The sequence below is a fragment of the Trachypithecus francoisi genome, unplaced genomic scaffold (genome assembly GCF_009764315.1).
Source record: "Trachypithecus francoisi isolate TF-2019V2 unplaced genomic scaffold, Tfra_2.0 Lachesis_group4, whole genome shotgun sequence".
Lineage (NCBI taxonomy): Eukaryota > Metazoa > Chordata > Mammalia > Primates > Cercopithecidae > Trachypithecus > Trachypithecus francoisi.
In genome coordinates, this window is record NW_022681469.1 from 144,848,964 (window position 1) to 144,867,413 (window position 18,450).

General features: G+C 47.6%; 1 protein-coding gene across 4 annotated transcripts in view; it reads right to left on the reverse strand.

The window, feature by feature from the left end:
- Positions 1–8,003, reverse strand: part of DDC (dopa decarboxylase) — a 113,194-nt gene extending 105,191 nt beyond the window's left edge. For 2 of the 4 annotated variants that reach the window (XM_033194316.1, XM_033194320.1), the window contains exon 1: positions 2,941–2,998. The gene's annotated coding sequence lies outside the window, so the exon portion shown is untranslated. Of the gene's footprint in view, positions 1–1,223; positions 1,315–2,940; positions 2,999–7,885 lie in introns of those variants that run through there. The other 2 variants (XM_033194315.1, XM_033194319.1) reach the window with 2 other exon arrangements.
- Positions 8,004–18,450: the final 10,447 nt, after the last annotated feature.

Sequence of the window (18,450 nt, forward strand, 5' to 3'; positions counted from 1 at the left end):
TCAACCCCCCTTCCAAATGTTTTCCCTTATTTTTTTCTCAATTCTTTCCCCCTTTCTCTTGCAGTCACATTACTAGTTCACAAGAGATCATAACCATCTGCCTCTGCTATTGGCTTGAGACAATTCAAATTATGTTCTAGCTGGTTGCTTCTTTTCACCATAGTCATAATATCCAGTGCCCATGACATGTCCTGGTTTACCGTCTATTACAAACACAGGACACCTGCACTGTGAATCTATTTAGTATGCTTTGGCACACTCTTTGGGGAGTCCTTATGAGCCAGTTTGGTGGTAAATATTGACTTCTAGATTCACAGTGAATGCCTCCCTATTCCTTATATTGAACAGTTGCTGGCCTGGGGCCTGGTGTTGCTAAGAAGCCTGCACTTGAGGTGACCCCCCCAAGAAAAAATCCTGAGAATCTGTTGAACCTTGGTTGCCACATCCTATTGTCCAAGAAACCAAACAAATCAGCAGTGCTCAAGCTCCTGATAAACTCATGGTATACATCATCTCACTGAACACGCTCACAACCCTGCCAGGCCAGTAGTTGTTGCTGTTTAACTTGACCACAGCCACACAGCCAGTAAGTGCAGCAGTGGGTGCCAGTGATCTGAAGTCAGCATTTTCCTAACACACCTTTGGCCTGGGAATCCACTTACACCTGCACTGTCAGCTGCCCGTGTCCTCACCATGGCAAGAGATGAGACCACAGGACTCTAAACAGGGCTCCCACTGGGATGGGGAAGGTGGCGTCGGCAACCGAGAGTGTGGTCCAGGGCTCCTGCCTGGTTCACTGCACCTGGGAGAACAGGGGGATGTGGCTTCGGGTGGGAGCGTTGAGCCCACAGACACATGTCTGCCTCCACCCACCTGGGCTGATCCCAATAGAAACAAGCAGAGGCTCAACAAATTCTGTGGCCCTCCATGCCCCAAGAGAAGTGCCTCCCCCTACCTCCTCCAAAACAGAAGAAATGCTGAAGAGTTGCCATATACAGGGCAGCAGTATAAGCCCTTTACCTATATTCTCCTAAACTTCCCATCAGCTCTGCAAAGTAGCAGTATGATCCCCTCGACAGCAATGTGGAGAGGCTGAGGGAAGCATGCAGCAGGCACGGAGCTCCTCTCAGCCTGCACAGCTCAGAAGCGGCTTCCACATTTGCCTCTCTCCAAACCACAAGACCAGGACCCTCCGCTATCTCTCAGCACAGTGGGATTCTAACCTTTTCTACGAGGTCCTGTGTCCATCGCTGCCCCATATGTCCACGAGGTGCCTCTGGGCTCCCTGAATGTCTTCCTTCAGAAATGCCAGCAAGCACCAGACAAACATAAAACATCAGAACACCTCTTTTTTTTTTTTTTGGAGACGGAGTCTCGCTCTGTTGCCCAGGCTGCAGTGCGATGGCGTGATCTCGGCTCACTGCAACCTCCACCTCCCGGGTTCCAGCAATTCTCCTGCCTCAGCCCCCTGAGTAACTGGGACTATAGGCGTGCACCACTACGCCTGTCTATTTTTTGTATTTTTAGTAGAGAGGGGGTTTCACCATGTTGGCCAGGCTGGTCTTGAACTCCCGACCTCAGGTGATCCACTCACCACAGCCTCCCAAAGTGTTGGGATTACAGGCAAAAGCCACTGCGCCCGGCTGCAGAACACTTCTTTTAAAATATCCACATAGTGTGGTTTTCCTAGAGCTGTTCCCTAAACTTGACAGCTGACTCAAGTTGAGTTTCTGAAAGTAAAACCTTCAGAATAATCAATATCTTGAAGAGCAGAAAACAAAGGTAATTAGAACCCCAGGCTATCTCTTTGAATTTGTGGCAGGGGAGTTAAGGGGGATTTATTTTAATTATTATATTCACACTAGCTGTGTGCAGAGGACCACCCAGTGTGTGCCCAGAAGGCAGGAAGAAAAGAAACTGCTGAGAATGGTACCATTTTTTTCCTTCAGAACCATCCAGACACCCCTTAACTTGCTCCGTGGTCAGCCATCCAGGATGCCTGTGTTCTAGTCTGGGGTCACCGCAGGCTGCCAGCCAGGACTCCCGTGCCCCGAGGAAAAGGAGTGTTTGTCTCTGGCACACTTGACAAACTTACAGAGGACCAGCTTTTGTGCAGCGATTGTCACCTCTTGGAGGGGAAACCCTGCTTATCTGAATGAGAAATTTTCGCAAGGAGCCTCTGCCCTTGGAGTCTTCAAGAGAGAAACAAGCTTGTGGGGAGAACCCATGTTACCTGCCTGAATTTCCCTTGGAAACTGAAGAAAACAGGCTATGGAGGGCGCAGCAGACCACTCAGCAGCATCTTCATCGCCCTCACACTTTCCTCCCTTATTCATAATAGGGCTCTCATTTATTGAACACCTATTGTGTGCCCGCCCCTTTATAAAATCAGACCTGGTTTTTACAATGATCTGCTGGGAGGACACTGTTAATTAGCTCCTCTCCTTCACCTCTGAGGCAGGAAAGGCGGCCGGGGAGGTGTGCACCTGAATGCAAACCCCAGCCTGTGGGGCTGCACAGCCTCCTTCTTTCCCACCCATCATGTGGCCTCCGTGGTCACTACATGCATGCGAGCCAGTCTGGAAAATAATTTCCACTCAGTTATGTTGCTGTCGTGGCTCTAGGAATGTGGCCTAAAAAGCAATCCAAAGTTTCGGATTATGTGCCTGACCTGTTGCTTGCAGATGGCACAAAAAAGCAAGCCGACCTAGGTTGGTGCCTATTTTCTTGAGAAGTTCCTGTAAACCCTGTGCCACCTGAACACACTGGATGCTCGGCTGTCCCTGTCGGCAGAACCTCCTTTCTCCTGCAGGAGGGGAACTCAGCACAGCTCGAATCAACCGGCAAACCTCCCACCCCAAACCCCAGGGTCACGGCCATCCAGGGAGCTGGACGCGTGAGTCTGGTTCGTGAGCCATGAGGACAAAGAGCGGTACTCACAGGCAGCCCGGAGTGACTTGCTGTCTGTCCTCTCTCTCTCCTCTCCACAGTGACAGTTAAGAGGCACAGAAGATGTGATTGCCATTTATGTAGACACAGTGTCTGCCTCTCTGAAGCCAATCAGAGCTGCCGGCTCTGCATTATTTACTGAGCAGCATCCCTCCACCCTCCCACCACCTCCTGCCCCCACTCTGCCCCCAGGAGGAGGGAGTCATCCTAGCAGGATGGGGAGGAGCAGCACGGCCTGCGGGGGCTGGGGAGACTCCAAGGAAAAAATGGGCCCTGGGTTCCCAGGCACTGTGTGGGATGCAGATTTGGAGCCAGTGCTCCTGGGACTCTCCCAACAAGTCTGAGAACCCCCAGACTCCACTCCAGGGGTGAGGAAGGGATGGCGTGGCATTTGGGGAGTGCTCACTCTGGGCCTGCTCCTTATGTGAGGGACTATTAGGACCCTGTGATACTCAGGAGGCTCAGGGTCCCAAGCCCACTTCCCCAGATGAGAAAGTGAAGTGAGATGCAGATTAGGTGTTGAGCCACGTGCATCTCAGGCTCCTATGCTGTTACCCTTAAGCCTATCAGCATTGAAAACATGGTTTGGGCTCCATCTCTCCTCCCACCATTGGGAAGCAACAGGGAGGATCATCTTCCCCACCCTCACCCCCTCCCCCACCCCTGCTTGATGGGTGTGATAGAAGGAGCAGGACTCCGTTTCTCCTGAAGGTGCACGCGGAGTCATATGAAGCTAGGAAAGGAGCCTGGGTTTTGCAGAGGAGGAATAGTGGAGAACAGGGTCCACTTAGATGACAAGCAACCTGCAGGTGCCTCTGCCCCGACCACACACACATGCACACACACCATGCACACTCATGCATGCACACACATACACAAGCACACATGCATGCATGTTTATGCACACTACACACGTACAATAGCACATGCTACATACATGCATACCACATACGCATGCTTGCACACATGCACACACGCACACATATACCTAAGTGCATGCATGCACACACATACACATACCACATCCAGGGCTTGTGGCACAGTCCAGAGCTAGAAATTCCCCAAGCAAAGCCATCCATCCTCTAATTTTAAGCAGCATCTTTTCAAGGAAGAAGCTACCACTGTAGAGCAGAGACCCCATGGAGCTGGGACAGAGGCAGCAGCCTTCACGGCAGCAGAACGTGCCGTGAGTGCAGAGGCTGCAGGGCAGGGAGCCGGCAGGTGGTACAAGTGAGGGGATCCTGGTCTCAGCCTGTGCGTAAGCAGCTCCCTCCAGCAGCCGTGCAGGGACCCACAGGCAGCAGCCACGTGGACAGTGGAGGCAGTAAGGAGATTAGGCCCCATCTACGCAGAGGGCAAGATGGGAGCTGCCCAAGCGTCACCATCCAGGGGGAGCCAGAAGCCAGCAGCAGAGTGGCTCATTCCCCCAAACACTGTGAGTTCAGCCATGACCACAGAGGAGAGGCAGGCCCCAGCTATGAGCACTGGAGCTCTGTGGGAGGGGACAGTGTCAAGCTGGACAGCCAGGCACTTCTAGAGCTGAAACTCCTCTGTCCTGAGACCCTCCTTTCTTGCCCGTGGCTATGCACACATGAGGAAGAGCCCTGGTCGGGGAGGACTGGCCAGGAGATTGGGAGCTGCAGTGGGTGACTGAGCACAGGGCTCCTGCAGGGCGAGGCTGAGACTGCACTGCTCCCTGGGTGTATGCCCTTCACCCCGCACAGAGCTTGGGCCACACACCAGGGGGACACAGGTATGAGGAGGGGGCTGATATTTTATTATCATTTATGTACAAGTAGTATTTAATCTCTATTTTGTTTTTCTTTGATACATGAGTTATTCAGTAGCTATTCAAAAAATGTCCAGACTGCCGGGCACAGTGGCTCATGCCTGCAATCCCAGCAGTTTGGGAGGCCAAGATGGGTGCACCACCTGAGGTCAGGAGTTCGAGACCACCCTGGTCAACATGGTGAAACCCCATCTCTACCAAAAATACAAAAATCAGCCGGTTGTAGTGGCAGGCGCTTGTAATCCCAGCTACTCAGGAGGCTGAGGCAGGATAATTGCTTGAACTTGAGAGGCGTAAGTCACAGTGAGCCAAGATTGTGCCATTGCACTCCAGCATGGGTGGCAGAGCAAGACTCCATCTCAAAAAAAAAAAAAAGTCCAGACATACATAGCAATATTTGCTTATTTTTAAATTGAATTCTAATTTAATTAATTGGATTGAATTGCGGTCAGAGAACATGTTGGTGTGAGAGCAATTCTCTGATAGATGTTGACATTTGCATAATGCCATTTAAGACACTTAAGAAAGTGTATTTTCTAATTTTTAGGTATTTGATTCCATATATGTCCAATAAAGCAAGATTATTACTTTTGCTTTTGAAATTTTCTAAATGTTTACTAATGCTTTGTTTGCTAAATCTATCATCCAGTTTACTATAATTGGTAAAGATGGTGGATTTGTTGTTTTCTCTCCATAGTTGAACCAAGATTTTCTTTATATATTTAAGGCTCTATGTATCTTTAAAACTGTAATACACTGGGGCCTATTATGGGGAGGGGGGAGGGGGAGGGATGGCATTGGGAGTTATAACTGATGTAAATGACGAGCTGACGGGTGCTGATGAGTTGATGGGTGCAGCACACCAACATGGCACATGTATACATATGTAGCAAACCTGCACATTGTACACATGTACCCTAGAACTTAAAGTATAATAAAAAAAAAAAATAATAATAATAATAAAGTCAGACCAGTGTTCCTGGGGGAAAAAAATGTAATAGATTCTTTGCAGAGTAAAACTTTCATAATTTTATTTTTTTATTATTATTATTTCTTGAGACAGGGTCTCACTCTGTCACCCAAGCTTAAGTGCAATGACTCGATCTCAGCTCACCGCAACCTCCACCTCCCATGCTCAAGCGATTCTCCTGCCTCAGCCTCCTAAGTAGCTAGGACTACAGGTGCACACCACCACACCTGGCTAGTTTTCATATTTTTAGTGCAGATGAGGTCTCACCATGTTGCCCAGGCTGGTCTCAAACTCCTGAGCACAAGTGATCTACCCACCTTAGCCTCCCCAAATGCTGGCATTACAGGTGTGAGTCACAGCACCCAGCCCTCATTTTATATAATAATTAATTTATTTATCAAGTTGATTACTTAATTGACCTTGCCAAAATGCTGGCATTACAGGTGTGAGTCACACCATCCAGCCCTCATTTTACATAATAATTTATTTATTTATTCAGTTGATTACTCAATTGACCTAGGTTTTTTTTTTTTTTTTTTTTGAGATGGAGTCTCACTCTGTTGCCCAGGCTGGAGTGCAGTGGCGTGATCTCGGTTCACTGCAAGCTCTGCCTCCCAGGTTCACGCCATTCTCCTTCCTCAGCCTGCGGAGTAGCTGGGACTGCAGGCACCCGCCACCACACCTGGCTAACTTTTTTGTATTTTTTTTAGTAGAGATGGGGTTTCACCGAGTTAGCCAGGATGGTCTTGATCTCCTGACCTTGTGATCTGCCCGCCTCGGCCTCCCAAAGTGCTGGGATTACAGGCGTGAGCCACCACGCCCGGCCTCAATTGACCTTGTTAAAATGTGAAAACTCGGCTCTTCTTCCATAGTCGTACCTGCGTTCAGTATTCCTGAGCCTCTCCCCTGTCTTGGAGACCAGGGTGGCGTGAAGCTCAGGGGTGGCACTGTAGGCAGATGACTGTGTCTCTTCAAACTTATTTGGTAATTTTTAAGAGTGTGAAAATTGTGATTTAAATATTAAGCAGCACCAACATGTCCCTGGTTTCAAAAATGTCACGTATGCACTTTGTGAGGACTTCCAGGGTAGAGTTCTATAGGGTCATCTTCATCCTGCACCTCATCCAGATAAGCACAGAGAGCAAGACTGAATGCTGGAGGGACTTACCCCAGCCACAGGAGTGGCACTTGTCACCCTGGACCCACACACTGGATTGCTTGGCTGCCCAACAGCACCAAGTGCAAACAGGCTACATTCGCATTTTGTCTCTGCCAGCTGCAAGATCTTATGCCATCCTCCTCCCCTCCTCTGGCTGTTTGCTCACTTGTGAAATGGGGATGTGACTGGAGGTGAAAAAGGTGAACCTTCTTCTAGACAGAGCCCAATGCAAACTGACCACTCAGAAGTAACGGTTTTAACTCACGCATGATGGAGAGCAATGATTTCCATCGATTAAGCTTTGATTCTTACATACTTCCAACAACAGAGTTTAACCAGAGTTAAAACTTCGACTCATTGAAGTCGATAACCAAACAATTCTCCCAGTAGAAATTCCTATCCGCATATGTTTTCAGATGGGAATTGTACTCAGCATTTTGGTGGGAAAATGGTGGGAAAGATCTTCTAATTCTCCTCAAATCACCCTGCATAGGTAGACACCAAATTGACCTCTAAGTAGACTATACCATACACCAAAAGGAGAGAGCCCTCACAGAGCCTCAGATGTTATATGGGTAAGGGCAGAGTTCACATTTACTAATCACCTCCATAAAATTGTGGGATTTAATCCTCACAAAGTCGATACTAAGAAAATCCTCATTTACAGAAGAAACAGAGGCTCGGTGGAATAAAATATCAGCACCACCCTTGGCGGTACATGTTAAAAATAGAATCACAGCTGGCCTGCGTTTGCTACTGAGCCACAGTCATGAAATCATTCCCAGTCCCTATTAAACATATGTCACTGGAGTGACTGTGTGCATGGAGAGCCACCAAGTGCACAGCCCCCACAGAACAAACACCCCTGCCAGCCTGCAGCAGAAGAGAAAGCACCGCACAAGATCCCTCAAGTGAGTTAACCTTTAAGCAAATGTTCAGTAACGTGGGGCCAGAGAGTCAAGGTACATGTCGCTGTTTTCCCACTACAATCTGAGTAGGTATAAAACCAGGGACTTACACACTGGAAATTCGAATTCCTTACAGGGCTACTGTCCTTGATGGGATTCTCCGACTTCGGGGACTGAAGAGCATGTAGAGAAGCCGCTGAGGCACTCGGCGCTGAGGCAGTCACTCTTGAAACTCTAAGCCACATGTTTCCCTCTTCTTGTATTTCCAGCCTCATGTTCCTGTTAAACATTAATTCCTGCTGGTGACAAAGGTCAAGGAAATCTTGAGAAATAGCTCTCCTCTGGGAATCCTGAGAGCACATTCTGAAGAGACTGTTTCATTCCAAATCCCGGAAACTTGGATCTTTCTTATGCAATTCTACATACATCCCACCTTTTACTAAGCAACCCTGATTTCAACTTTGGAGCCCAGTAAGTCATCTGATATGTTCCAGCCCTGCACCAGGTGATGCCTGCATTGCACACAGCCTCTCGCCCCTGATGGCAGCACAAAAGTAAGCCTGCACTTCCCTGTGTGGCACTCAGCAATATGGGTAAGATTTCCAGGTTCAGATATCAGCAGAACCCAGGAACTCACCTTCCTTACCCAAATCCATCAAAATCATAGTTGAGATGCATGAAACAATGCTCTGAGTGGAATTTGGACAAATTTCTAAAAAGGCCCAGAGTCGATAGAATTTTATGAGAGCACAAAGCAGGGCTGAGAAAGCCACATTGAGAAGTTGAGCAGGCACAGCCTGCAGGGATCTTAGGAGCTGGCCTTTCTGGCAGACCCCCAGCGGCTCCAAGCATGGAGCTCGGTGGGTGTGAAGAGCAGAGTGAAAGTGAGGCTCACTGTGGGCAGCTCATTAAAGGACTGGAAACAAAGCAGAGAGGGCTGTCACCAGAGGCATTTGTCATAGGCTAGATGCAGGGAAGAGCTCTCCTTGCTCTATCCTGGGGAACTGGAGCAGGCTAGGGCGGGGCACCTAGGGTTCATATTGTTAGACTGGAACTGGAGAGAGAAGAAGAGTGACACTGCGAAGTCTCTAAACCTCCACAGGAGCCATTGGAGGAAAGAGGGAAAAGAGAAAGAATGGCAAGTCAGCCCTCCAGTGATGCACATCCAAATGCTCCAGCCTGGAGTCTCACAGGTGCTGAGACCCGAAGAAGTGATGGTCCTTGGTAAGGGGAAGAGTGAGGGAAGGGCTCTGAATAGGGAACAGCCTCTGCAAAGGCACTGAGGATCAAGCTCAGCATCTCCCAGGCCCTGACAGAAGGCCAACCCCTAAGGACCATTCAAAGTGGGGCAGGGGGAGTCTTGCAAGCCATGTTACATAATTTGTATCCCCCCAACTGTAATGGAAGGCATTGAAGTGTTTCTAGAAAGCGGTAACCTTAGCTTACTCATGGTTTAAGAGCACTCTGGCTCTGGGGTAGAAAATGGATCAGAGGGAGATAAGGGTGAAAGGGTTAGACCCTTTAAGTTGGACCACCAAGTCCCACCACATTCCTTGGATTTCTGTACTTTCCTGCAAACCAGGAGTGAATTCAAGGTAATTCATCCTGGAAGATGGGCTGGGGGAAGAAAGGGACTTGAGATGAGGAAGCGTGGTAATATTCCCTATGTGTGTGTGTGTGTGTGCGTGCATGTTAGGAGGTTGCTGGGCAAGGGGAGGAGTCAAAGGGGTGGAGAGACGAGCCAGTGATGAAGCCAGTGGGCAGGGGGTGATGGTCATGGACTGAGAGGAAGAAGACTAGGGTGGACCAGTATTGGCTGTGGGGAGATGAAGGACACCAAGGATTCAGTTTGGGAATTAAGTTTCGGATATCTACATATCATGTGATTTGAGATGTCCAGTATACCTCAGAAAAGAGGCCCAGACAGGAAATAAAGTTATGGGTTCAAAGTGTTTAGATGATATTTGAAGCAATAGGACTGGAAAAAAATTATCCATAGAGAAGAGAGACCACAGTTTTGAAATCCTCAGAAAAGAGAACTAGTAGTGTCCAACTACTGACCAACAGTTATCTCTCAATAGAGGAATCTACATAGAAATCAGCATCCATTCCCAGAAGGGACTCTTTTCACATTTCCTTTCTTCTTGCAGGTGTGGGATTTATGGGGATTGGGGTGAGGCTTCGAGGACCAAAGAAAGAAATCTAGGGCAGGGTTTTCCAACCATGGTACTTTATCAGTCAGGGTTCTCCAGAAAACTGGAAACAATAGGATATGGATATAGGAATATGAGAAGAGATTTATTGTGGAAATTGGCTCATGTGATTATGGAGGCTGGGAAGTCCCACAGTCTTCCGTGTATGAGCCGGAGAACTAGAAAAGCTGGTGGTGTAATTCAGTCTGAGTTTGAAGACCCAAGAGCAGGAGAAGATGGATGGCCCAGCTCAAGAAGAGAAAGAATTTGCCCTTCATCCACCCTTTCATTCCATTCTGGCCCTCAACAAACTGGATGTTACCAGCCCACACTGGTGTGGACTCTGGAGATTCCAATGCCGATCTCTTCCAGAAACGCCTTCACGGACACACCCAAAAATCCTGCTTTACTGGCCCTCTGGCATCCCTTAGCCCACTTCAGTCAACACATAACATTAACCATCCTAGCACTATTACATTAAGGCTGGATAATTCTCTGTGATGGGAGCTGTCCTGTGCATTACAGAATGTTTAGCAGCATCCGGCTTTTACTCATTAGGTGCCAGTAGTCCCTACTTGTGACAACCAAGAATGTCTCCAGACATTGCATGTTTCCTGGTGGCAAAATTGTTCCTGGTTGAGAATGACTGACCTCGTGCGACCTTGTAATGCCCCAGGGCAGGGGAAGGCAGCATGGGTTGCAGGGGAAGGCAGCATGGGTTGCAGGGGAAGGCAGCATGGGTTGCAGGGGAAGGCAGCATGGGTTGCAGCCAAGGCTGTTCCTGGATGAGGGCGACTCTGCTCTTCCCCAGGAGCAGCAATGGCCACCTCTCATGATGCCGGAGTGGCCTGCGGTCAGTCGCAGCATGCGTGTTGCAGGAGTGAGACAGCAGGTGTACACGTGACTGTGAAAGACATTCACGGAGCACCTGAGTGCACTGGGAGCAGAACAGACAGGGCTTCCTGCCGAGATGACTGTGTGCCAGAGCAAGGTGGGTGTTGGGGGTTTTGAAGAAAGAGGAGCTCTACTGCGATGCCCACACTCTGGCCAAGCCCACAGACAGGAGTGTCAGGGGAACTGAGTTTTCCTGGAAAAGCCAATTTGTTTAGGAGCTGGTGAGAATATCAATTCTGTTTTCTTTTGTTCCAGAGCAGAAGTTTTTTATTTTAATGAAGTCCAATTTATCAGCCGTTTTCCTCCATAGGTCGCATCTAATGGAGGAAACTGGTGATTTATCTAAAAGGTCATCATCAAACCAAAGGTCACCTAGATTTTCTCTTGTGTCATCCTCTAGGAGTTTTATAGTTTTGCATGTTACCTTTAAGTCTATGATCCATTTTGAGTAAAGGTCTAGATCTAGATTCATTTTTTTTTCCATGTGGACGTCCATTTATTCCACAACCATTTGTTGAAGAGCCTATCCTTTCTTCATTGTATTGCCTTTACTCCTTTGTCAAAGACCACTTCACTATATTTGTTTGGGTCTGTTTCTGAGCTCTCTATTCTGTTCCAATCATCTATTTGTCTGTTCTTTTGCCAATAGGACTTTCTTAACTACTGTAGCTTTGTAGTAAATCTTTTATTCATTTACTTATTAATTTACTTGTTTATTTGAGACTGAGTCTTGCTCTGTTGCCCAGGCTATAGTGCAGTGATGCTATCTCAGTGCACTGCAACCTCCATCTCCCGGGTTCAAGCAATTCTTGTGCCTCAGCCTCCTGAGTAGCTGAGATTACAGGCATGTACCATCATGCCCGGCTAATTTTTATACTTTTAGTAGAGATGGGGTTTCACCATGTTGGCCAGGCTGGTCTTGAACTCCTTACCTCAAGTGATCCACCTGCCTCAGCCTCCCGAAGTGCTGGAATTACAGGCATGAACCACTGCATCTGGCTGTAGTAAGTCTTTAAGTCGGGCAGTGTCAGTCCTCCAACTTTGTTTTTCTCTCAAAAGTCTCAAATCATTGGCCTCAGACTATTGGTGTGTCATGGAATCAGTTTTGCAGGTCTCATGACCAGCATTAAAAAAAATACAATAGAACAGAATAAAATAGAAAACAGGAGACATTGCACCTAATGATGAAAATATCGCTTTCTGAGCCTTTCAATTATGTACGTGTGTATGTGTACTGGGTCATAATCTAGAATGCATTTCTTACTGCAGGTTGTGATCATACTGCAAAGGCCTCTATCAAGAGATGATCTCATTCTGTAAAAATAAAGTGGGTGGAGATTTGTGAAATCTGAAAGTGAGGATGAATCAATGACGACAGAAAGCTAGACAAGGCAGCTAGTGGACAACTAGCTATGCCTATATTTTCCATGTAATTTAAAAAATTACATTGAAATGTTCCATAGCCATATGTAGTTTTTCTTCTGTGAATTTCCTGCTTCCATTTCTTATAGGCCTTCTAGCCAGCGAGTGACAAGGACTCAGCTTTTCAGGGGGACAGCCTGGTGCACCATGACACCGGAGTCCCCAGTCTGGAGACTCACTGTCCCAGCACTTCCTTCAGTCACTTGGATTCCTGATCAAAGACAAAGTGATCCACTTATTACTTTTTAAATTAATTTGAATCAACCTTCCTGTAACCAGGCTGTGATACATTACAGCTGGACTTCACACCTATCCTCTTGCTTGCTCCTGGCCTGGGAGATGGACAGAGTTGGTATTAGCAGCCTCATTTTGCAAATGAGCAGAGGGGTGAGTGGAGTCAGGAGGCAGAGCTGGAGGGTGTCCTGCCAGGGGTGTCTAGGTTGGCAAGAGGGAGAGGTGGCGACACACAGTCCCTTTGCTGTTACCTGGCCATAGGTTTAACGTGACTTTGAAGGCCACTATTAAATTCTGCAAAGGATAATTCAGCACAGACCTAGCTGCAAGGAGAGAGGATGGAGGGTACTGGGAGAAACCCAGCCAGGCCCGTGGGAGACCAGGTGCTGGCCTGGCTTTGGTATAAAACAGCTGTGTAAACCTGGACACGCCACATCGACTGGCTTCCTTTCCCTTTGGTGAGCAGCAGGTGGCTGGTGGGCCTCAAGCAGGGAGTAAGACTGAGACGACAGGGGCTGCACTGCCTCCAGCCCTGGGCATCGTCTACAGCACCCTGGGGACAAACAGAACCTGCCAGTGGGTGGTGCTGAGCTGCAAGCTGCCTGTGTCCTGCCTGGGGCCTGAGTCCTCCACAGGTCTTTTCCAGCAGTGCCCACTCTGAGTTCACTGGCACATCCCCTGAGGGCAGCTTTGGGCACTTTAGAATTTAATCGTCAGCCTTTCCATCCACACTACCAACACCACTACATTTAGAAGCTAAAAGTCTCTTATGATTTGTGGAGGGATGACGATGAAGGAAATTCATAAATCATAAGTTACTGGAGCTCATGGGAAGCTGGAGATGATCTCATTCACCTGCGGTGCTATGTGAGCAAACACTTTAATTGCCAAGTCAAAGGTTTTTACTCCGCAGTACTTAGAAAGGCCCAGAGATCTGGGGGTTTGCACAATCCTCCAGGTGACTGATAAGCGGGCAGATCGAGGTCTGTTGCTGTGACCCAGTGGCATCCTGTTCTGGCTGTGTTGAGGATTCCCCAAGTCACGCTGCTATCGTGTGGCAGAGGAAGCCACATGCCTGACTCCTTGGCATCTGCTAGAATTCCCTTTCCCAGTGGGGAGGCATGGAATCACAGGGGAGGCCTGCTATAAAGGCACCATTCTGTCCCTTGCTCAACTTAACTGAATCAGAAACTCTGGGCCTGAGGCCAGGAATGTGTCTGCACTGATCATATTGAAGGTACTCATTTTCAAGAGAAAGAGCCAGAAAAGCAGGTTTGGTACAGCCTGAGACACATTTGAGTTTTGTATACAGTACACATCTTATATCAGGCTCAGCTATAAAACCAGCACTGAATATGCAGAATGATCCGTTTTAAGCGTCATCACCTAGGACAAAACGGTCTCTCTCTTGAGAAGTCCTGCACAGACAATTATTAGTCCTGCAAGAACTAAGAAAAAGGCGGCTGTGTCTTCAGACAAGCACCAGATGAACTTGTTGCTTACATTTCATACTTTACACTTAAACAATATAACTATATTCCACTTTCCAGGGAGATGCTCAAATGACAGTATGCTCACAGTAACGGTGACTAACTTGGGAAATAGACACGTTCTACCTCTGGCTCACTGCAGGACATTTGCTGCTTATTGAGTAGGGTGATACCCAGTTGGGATGCATCATTTTCCTAGGGAGGTTGTGGAGGTGGAGGCTACGCAGACACATTTGACTTTTGTATACAGTACACATTTATGACACGAAGTTGTGGGCATTCAGTTACAATTGGAAAGCAAGCAGAAGTGGGTGGTTGCTCACTGGTTGTAAGGTGAGTGTGTCTTATCTGTGGATGAGACAGAGGTGCCACTCAAGTGTAGGGACCTTCAGCCTGGAATCTGGAGTTGGGCTCCACCAATTCAGAGCATCCTCCAGACACAAAGACCGATTCTCACATGAACCCCTCCTCATTCCGACCATCCATTACCACTTCTCTAATTTAGGCTCTCATGGCTGCTCACCTAAGCCGGAATTCTCTGACAGAACTTCCCCCGATGATGGACCTGTTCTAGATCAGCACTCTCCAACACAGTAGCCGCCAGCCACGTGTGGCCACTGAGAATTAGAAATGTGGGCAAGGACTACACTTCTCATTTTACTTTATAATTACAATTAAAGTTTAAATAGTCCCGTGTGACTAGAATTATGTTGGACAGAACACACCTATGTAGGCTGCATAATCTCTTCCTGCCTGAGGCCACATGACCCTCACATTCATTCACACACACCTTCCAGACGAATCTCCCATGGGACTCAGGTTCACTTCTGTGCTCCCAATAGAGATCTCTGCCACAGCTCTCACAGGATCTGTGTGCACATCCATAAGTATACAGCTACAGCAGACTGGATCTGTGTTCATGTGTGAGTATACAGCTACAGCAGAGTGGATCTGTGTAACCAGGTGTGTGTATACAGCTACAGCAGACTGGATCTGTGTTCATGTGTGAGTATACAGCTACAGCAGAGTGGATCTGTTTACCCAGGTGTGAGTATACAGCTACAGCAGAGTGGATCTGTTTACCCAGGTGTGAGTATACAGCTACAGCAGAGTGAATCTGTGTCCACGTGTGAGTATACAGCTGCAGCAGAGTGGACCTGTGTACCCAGGTGTGAGTATACAGCTATGGCAGAGTGAATCTGTGTCCACGTGTGAGTATACAGCTATAGCAGAGTGGACCTGTGTACCCAGGTGTGAGTATACAGCTACAGCAGAGTGGATCTGTGCCCACGTGTGAGTACACAGCTACAGGAGAGTGGATCCGTGTCCACATGTGAGTATACAGCTACAGGAGAGTGGACCCGTGTCCACGTGTGAGTATACAGCTACAGCAGAGTGGATCTGTTTACCCAGGTGTGAGTATACAGCTACAGCAGAGTGAATCTGTGTCCACGTGTGAGTATACAGCTACAGCAGAGTGAATCTGTGTCCACGTGTGAGTATACAGCTACAGCAGAGTGAATCTGTGTCCACGTGTGAGTATACAGCTACAGCAGAGTGAATCTGTGTCCACGTGTGAGTATACAGCTACAGCAGAGTGGACCTGTGTACCCAGGTGTGAGTATACAGCTATGGCAGAGTGGATCCGTGTGCCCAGGTATGAGTATACAGTTACAGCAGAGTGGATCTGTGTGCCTAGGTATGAGTATACAGTGACGACCAATGAGAAAATGTGGTTCTATTATAAATTTACCAGCTGTTATTTCCAGAGTTTCACCTGGAAGTGGTGGAAGGGCTGGACGTGAAGGTGGTGTGACCACAGGAAGTGAGAGGAGTGAGTTGGTTGGCAGTCTTAATGGCTTATGTTGTCAAGTTCTTGAAACTCTCATACTCAGGCTTTGGACATAAGGGTTTGTTTACTTTTTTGTTTTGTCCTAGTAGCATCCAACACAGCCCTTGTGGACTTCCCTACCCAAACTTCCTGTCTATTGGCTAGTCCAAGAAGAGCTCATCTTCTTTAAAGAACCAGCACTGATCTTCTGTGTAGATACCCCAAGATAAAAGAAAATAATAGGAAAAAAAATAGTAGCAAAGAGCATTCTGTAGAAAAACATTGCCGTGAGTAGATTAAAATTGCAACCAAACACAATGTCGTGAACTTAAAAGAACAAAACAAAAAACAAGAAAGCATGTGAGTTTCTTGAGGTCTTTCTTAATCACATCACCAAAGGTCAAAGCAGAGCTATAAGAGCTCAGGCACTAGATAAAGAAAGCTGGCAGAGCTCTGAAGAGAAACATCAGAGAAAAGTGAAGCCAGCCTAGCAGGGAAGTGCGCATGGAAACAGCATGGAGAACAGACCCTACTGAAACGCCATCATGGATACGCGGAGGAGGACAGGACCAAGACAGCAACTCAAACTCACACGCCAAGAGAGCTGCAGGGGCCCGAGAAAACGCAAATGCTAGGAGAGCTTGACAAAAGGGAGCAAACACACAATTGCCATCTTTTTTGCAAAGATGTAGCAACATGGACGGAAATGGAGACACCATTTGAAGTGAAATACGCCAAGCACAGAAAGACAAACTTTGCATGTTCTCACTCCTCTGTGGGAGCTAAAAAAGTGGATCTCAAGAAGATAGAGAGTAGACTGGTGGCTACCAGAGGCTGGGAAGTGGGGTGGGGCAGGGGAGGAAGCAGAAACATTTGTAAGGACTGTATACTTAAAATGTAAAGATGGTAAATTATGTATGTATATTTTACCTCAATAAAAAACAAATTAAAAAGAAAAATCAAAAAGAACAAAAAATGTATTTAGCTGCAATTCACAAAACATTTCCAGAAATCAAATGAGACTTTGCTGTAGCTACAGCTCAGAAGCGCCCACCATGTCCTAAAAAACAAAAAGTGACACCAATTGCCACCAACCCCAGTGTCTTTCTCCTTTTTTCCAGAGGACCCCGAGTTCCCCAAGGGGCACTACTCATCCTGAAGTGCCCTTTGCTAGCTGTGCTGATGCCAGCAGCCATGGACACCCTGTCACGTGGCCCTTGCTTGATCTTTGCAGGCCTCCCAAGCAGCCCATCTTGTGGATGGTCACTGGGGATGGCAGATGAAGCCCAATTTTGTCAAAAACACATTTTTCATCTTTGTTTCCTGCCCTTAAGGTTGTATAACTTCCAAAATGAAAAGGGGCAATGCTGCCTTTACCATTCTAAAATCGGAAGATGTTGAGTATTTTACCTTTTTACATGTAAGAAGCTAAGGCTTTTATCATTAAACAAAATCCCTTTTTATAATTTTACTAGTCACTCAAAATATGCTGTGAAAACCGATGAAGAATGTGCTGGAGGCAGTGAGATGCATTCTCGCGTTGTACCACGGGTGTGCCCTTGGGAGGCCATCGGCTGGCTCTGTGTGGCTGTGCCTACAAGCTTCTTTGGTGTTACGATCAACACCTGCAGTTGGCCCGGTGGGTCCCCACCTGCCCTGGGCTCTCCTTGTCTGTTGAAGCCAAGGGTGGGCTTCCAGAAACTGAGAATTCAGATTCTGAAAACAAATGACAGGAGAGTCCACACAGCACGGGGGCCCTCCTGCTGGTAGACCAGGCTAGCTGGCGACAACATGCACACGCCCTTCAGCTGACCAGGGTGTGACAGGCAGGAGGCGTGAGATGGCAAGTCTGGCCAAGTGTCACGTCAGTAGGTCAGCCAGGATCCTCCCAGGCAAGGGCCGGAGAAGCAACAATCATGGGCATCTATTCTTATTCTGTCAGTTGTTTGCCTGCTTAGAAAACCTAGGCTCTTAACATTTTAATTGTCCCGCTGCAGTGGAAAAAACACCAGTTGGGCTCAAGGGTGAATGTGAGTTTCTTGAGGTCTTTCTTAAGCCTGTGTGGGTATCTGACGGTTTCTGAAACCTTCTGAGGTCTGTGATTTTTATGGGGGAGGAGAGGTCGGCTGAGAATGTCTTGCCACCAACTTGGAGCACTGAGCAGCCAAGAGTCTGGTGTCTCACCAGGGCTGGGCAAGCTTGTGTGTGACACGTCTCAAACAGCTGTGGATTCCTTGTGATAGTCTCTAGCTAGTGGTAAGAAGTGTGTTTTTAATATTCTAAGTCATTTCAAAAGGTTTTCAGTGGATGACAGGCCAGTGTTTTTTTCTTGTTTTTGTTTTTTGTTTTTTTTTATAGGAGTCTTGCTCTGTTGCCCAGGCTGGAGTGCAATGGCGCGATCTCAGCTCACTGCAACCTCGGCCTCCTGAGTTCAAGTGATTATCCTGTCTCAGCCTCCTGAGTAGCTGGGATTATAGGTGCACACCACCACGCCCGGCTAATTTTTATATTTAGTAGAGATGGGGTTTCGCCATGTTGGTCAGGCTGGTCTTGAACTCCTGACCTCGTGATTGGCCAGTGTTTTAAAATAGAAACAGACATCACCAGCAATA